Below are 5,316 nucleotides of genomic sequence, written 5' to 3' on the forward strand. Positions count from 1 at the left end.
CCCAGACCTGTTCAGAGTGGCAGAAACTCACCCATGCTGGCACCAAGAACAGTGCAGCCCTCCACACAACCCCTCCCTGTCAAAATTATACCCGGCTGTCACTTCCTAACGCTTAGAAACAATAAATGCGGAATTATTCCAACAAGACTTCAGGGCTGCTGGATGAGCCGCCTCTTGGCATAGCATAGCTGAAGGTGGGAGGCTGCACAAGCCCTGTTTTCTCCCCATCACCCAAGAAGGTCCTGGCTTGACTCTCCCGTCTACATCACTGGCTGCCCTGGACAGCTCTCCACACGAAGCCAGCTGCTACCGGGAATCGTACCTCCATGTCCCACCTCCCTGAAGTCTTTTTCTTTTTTGGTCACGTTATAAATGGGGTGACAGACGCTCTGGGAGACCCTGATGTCCACTGGGTCTCCATCCTTTGAGATCTGGCTAAGACTGCCTAGTTTTCCTGAGCCGGTGCTCAGCGGTATTCTCATCCACTCTCACAGTCTCTGTGAGTCCTCATAGGGGCTCTGGAACTGGGGATCATCTCTGGTGTTATGTTTGCCTCGTACTGGTGCCGATGTGAAATACCCCAAACCTACACACATGAGGCAAGTTGTGTACATAGGAGAATTTCCTGAAGCCAGGGGCAGAGGAGGGGCAGCAGAGATGCGGTTCCATCCCTGCCCTGTGAAAAGCTGCAGACTGAATGTTGGCCTCCGTTTTTCTGAAAAGCCTTTGCAGCAGGATTTCTCAGCCTTCTCCAGTGCCCCTGCCTCCCCTCACCCCATCTGAGCTGTCCTCCGCTCTTCTCTTTACCTACATACTGCTCTGTGGAGCTTGCTTCCTGGTTGCTTTGCTGTGTGCCAGCCCAGACCCTCAGCGTCTCATCGCCACACCGCAAAACGTCTCATCTTATCACCAGATAGCAGAGAAACGCATTTCCCCAAACAACCAGTTCCTTCTCGAGAGGACTTCTGGAAGCAGTGGCTAAGATGCCAAAGTTTTTATTCTGTTGTGAACGGAACGAACAGGTGTCTCTGGCAGGTTTAGTCCTGGTTGTGGGTAGCCCAGCAGGGATCTCTGTTCACTTTGTACTGTGTCTTCTTGTTTAGATGCTCACTTTAGGACGATGCCCTGCAGGCAGCTCCTGCACTTCCTGCAGAAGAACACCATCATCGCCGCAGTCTCAGGGGTGGCTGTCCTCGCAGCTGCCGTGCTGTTGCTGCTCGGGTTGGCCTCATACATCAGGAGGAAACAGCCATCGTGAGTGGTGCTGCCTTGGCCTTCATTCTAAGAACCCGCCGGTGTTTGAACTCACGCTGCCCCCAGGGCTTCCTGCTGATCCGGATTTAGGAGGAGGGCAGGAACTGCAAGCCTGGTTGTGCTTCAGCATCCCCTGGCCTGCTCTGTAAAGCACACAGGACCTGGCCATGGGTTTTAAGCGCAGCCTAGGTGACTCTGATGCACAGCTGGGTTTGGGGATCCCTGGGCGGGCCAGGGCTGCCTCTCAAGGCCACTCCTATTAGGTCAGTCTTGTCCCCATATTGAGGACTCCGGCTGAAAGGTTGGTAAATAGGAATATAGATTTAGAAAGAAAAGGAAAAACACAAATCTAAAGGGCCTGGAGGGCTGAAGCCATGAAGGCGAGTGAGAGCAGGGCTGATATTCAGCTCATCCACCTTGGCACAGCCGCCCTACTTGCTAGAATACTGAAAGATTTCCTCAAGCTGCCCACTCACTTCCTGATCTTCTCTGGGATCCTGCAAATGACAGGTTAGTGCCTGGCACAACCGTGGCCCTCCAGGGCTCTGCTTCAGTGGCAGTCATTTTGACTGGTCAGTGCCTGTCTACGCCAGTTAAGTATTTTGGTTAGGCCTCTAGATGAGGGGGCTCAGGCACAGAGGCATTCACCATGAGCAGGCACCAGAGAGCAAATGCTTTGCATGACGATGTGTATGCAGAACTGCATTTTGAAATTACTGCTTCTTGCCACATCCCCAGGGTCATGTATTCCTGACCACAGAAGGAAGGGCAGCTCCCCACAGCCCCTCTGGTCCTGCCCGGCACTGCACTGAGTGCTCAGCTTGCCCCTAGAGCAATGGGCTAGAGGCGTGTGATGAGGGGGACTGTCCATCCCCACCCCTACCCACCCTCTGACTCCAGAAGTAGCAGTGTTTAAATTTCCCCACAAGAGTGCCATTGCTTTTCCTTCATGCCAAGGCTCCTGGGACTGGTGACCCATTCAAGCCACCTCCCCCCACCCCTACCTCCAGCATCCTATTCCTACTAAGGCTGCATCATTGGACCTACCATTTTCCCTCCATGCCCCTTGAGATATCAGCAGAGTGGTCAGAACTGTGACCCCTTCCCATGGGGACCAGTCAAAGCTGTGGGTGGCCTGAGTTACTTAAGAGAAACTGTGGGGAAGAGAGTTTCCCAGAGGCTCTGTGCTGCCCAGAGGCAAAAAGAATTTCACAGATGACAACCCTTACTGATGGGCAGCAGAGTCCTCAGCCTCGGAAACGCTGGCCTCCACCCTTCCCAGCCAGTAGGCGGCAGGAGCTCCCGCACGCTGAGCTGAGCAGTATGGTTTCTTTGCTTTGTTTCAGATCTCCTCTGGCAAAGACGACATACAATATTTTTATAATGAATGGAAAGGCATGGTGGCAAAATTCTGAAGAAAAGAATTTCACAAAATATGCAAAAAAACAGACACAGTTGAAGTGCAGTTCCTGTGTCTAAGCCAGGTCGCGGGGCCGTCAAGCCAGCACTTGAAACCACGATGCGAGGACGTTCTCCATGTGCTCACCACAGGGAAGCAAGTCCACTTCTGCCTGGGAGATGCATTCTACTAAAGCGTCTGCTTCCCGTCCCGATCTCGAATGGACCGAGAAAAACTGCTTTACTACAGGACACTTGTGGCAAAATGGCACCGATGGCCGGCACCAGCGAACCTGACGGACGATGGACTTATCATTTAATAAAGCGTTGATTCATGTATTCAGTTGTTCACTGAACAGATATGAATAGACCACCTCACATGTTGACAATATCAAAATACGATGAGGAAACTAAGAAGTGACCCAGGTGTGCATTCTGCCCTGAGGAAGATCACAGTCTAGGGTGTGAACACAACCATACTAACTAGCTTTTATGGGAGGTGGGAATATGGAAAGTATTATATCTGCAAAGAAACTGATAAGAATTGTGGGAGCTCCCCGGACGTGATTTTCCACTTGCATGAGCAGGAAAAACAATGGGTAATTGACAGTGTCATGAAGTGGGGTTATTTATAAAGCTGTGATCAGGGTTAAGGGAAACCGATGAAGAATGTTGGGGCACCCTGGAGTGAGCGGGAGTGGGAGCTGATACCATCAGGGGAGGGGCAGGCACGCAAATCTGGAGAGCTCAGAGCTTCTGACAGGTTGTAACCTTTGGTGGAGGAACAGGAACACCCTGGAACCACCGCACAGGGAGATATTGGGGTGATAACACCCTGAACGCCTGCTCCTGACACCCTTCAATCTCCTACAAGTGGCTTCCATTGGCCACTTACCAGGGTGACTTTCCTCAGTGCACAGGTCCCTGGGGAAGGCTGAGAGAAAGATTAACAGTGTACATTTTTGACAGCGTAGTAGGGCTCTTCCTCAAGGAGATCCAACCTCCATCATTCAATGGTTTTGGGCTATGTAAACCAGCTCATGTCTGGGAAATAATTGAGGGAGTGTTACTCTCTATTTTGGTAATTCAAGTTAGACTTCTAATCATACAACACAGAACTCCTCTACTTGCACAGATCAAGTAGGAATTTAGTAGATTGCTTATCTATTTATTTTCTAGGGATATCATGATCAACTAGCCAGTGTCAAAGGTCCCTGAGAGTCTGATATTCTGGTCAATGTTTTGACACCACTGTTCCTAACGGCAACCATATCCACCTCGCCTTTGACAAGAAGTATGGCCACTTAGACCTCACCATCCTGGGATCCAACTATCTCCATTGCATTTTGAGATCCCAGTTTGATGGTAGCAGTTCCCATAGTCATTTCTGACCTACAGAAAAGAACGACTACAGAGCTCTCAAGGATTCTGGAGCCCTTCTCACAAATGTATTTCTTATAGTCATGATAAAAGCTGTATCTTCTGGACCCTTCCAGGGTGGGTGAGCAGGTCTTACATGATAATGCACACTAATATTTCAGACTCCTTAAGCCTTTGGGTCCGTTCCTCCACAGTATAAGAAGACAGTTCCGGCATTTCAACTTCATTTACTGTAGGTTATCTTTGGACCCATGTTTTAGCTAGCCAACAAAACGGAGCCTTTCTAACCCCTCAAACAAAACACTGATCCAGAAACTCTGCTCTGTGGGCTCATACCAATAAATTCCGCCCCATACAACGCTGCGTTCCTTCCATCATTATCTCAACCCTCTATCTATGTCTATGCACATTCCTCACATTTACATCTGTATATGTTAGGAAAAGAATGCAATTCTTTCAGTGTGTAGTGTACCTTTTGTTGTTTGGGTCACTTTGTTCCTCACTCTTTGGGACCTGCTGGAACTTGAGTGTAGTTATTGGTCTAGAAACAAAAAGGAGTGGTAGAGAACTGGTGGGGTCTTGCTACAGGACCTTAGGCGAGGCCATTACAGGGTTCTACAGAAAAATCAGGGTTAACCTACTCAGACCGGGTGGAAAGGCTACTTCTATCGGCAAACAAGACACAGCAGAATTTAGGGATTTGATACCTCCAGCTTCACTGGGATGTTCCCATACGTCCCCATTCTAGTTTTTAGGATCTCATTTCTCTACATTCAGTTATCTTACTTTAACACAAGGCCAGTCTGCAAGTGCACTGCCATTCAGTCACGTTGGGTTTGGTTTCCAGAAATCTCAGCCCTGCAGCTACAGGAGATAAGGATTTCTTTCAGGACAGACATAAAAGTGTTTTTTTTTTTTTTTTTGAGACTGAGTCTTGCTCTGTCCAGTGGCATGATGTCACCTCACTGCAACCTCCACCTCCCAGGTTCAAGCGATTCTCCTGTCTCAGCCTCCTGAGTAGCTGGGATTACAGGCATGCACCATCACACCTGGCTAATTTTGTATTGTTACTAGAGACAGAGTTTCTCCTTGTTGGTCGGGCTGGTCTCAAACTCCAGATCTCAGGTGATCTGCCCACCTCGGCCTCCCAAAGTGCTGGGATTACAGGCATGAGCCGCTGCACCCAGCCTTCCTTTCTTTTTAAGGCTGAATACTATTCGATTGTATGTATATACCGTATTTTCTTTATCCATTTATCTGTTGTTGCACACTTGGGTCACTCTC

At 49.3% G+C, this 5,316-nt stretch overlaps 1 long non-coding RNA gene across 1 annotated transcript; it reads left to right on the plus strand.

The window, feature by feature from the left end:
• Positions 1 to 90: 90 nt before the first annotated feature.
• LOC116547782 lies at positions 91 to 2,995 on the plus strand. The gene is made up of 2 exons (XR_004267173.1): positions 91 to 1,254; positions 2,601 to 2,995. It is a non-coding gene; the product is annotated as an uncharacterized LOC116547782 (long non-coding RNA).
• The last annotated feature ends 2,321 nt before the right edge of the window (positions 2,996 to 5,316 follow it).

This window comes from Sapajus apella, unplaced genomic scaffold (genome assembly GCF_009761245.1).
Source record: "Sapajus apella isolate SASKATOON/1434 unplaced genomic scaffold, GSC_monkey_1.0 scaffold4691, whole genome shotgun sequence".
Taxonomy (NCBI): domain Eukaryota; kingdom Metazoa; phylum Chordata; class Mammalia; order Primates; family Cebidae; genus Sapajus; species Sapajus apella.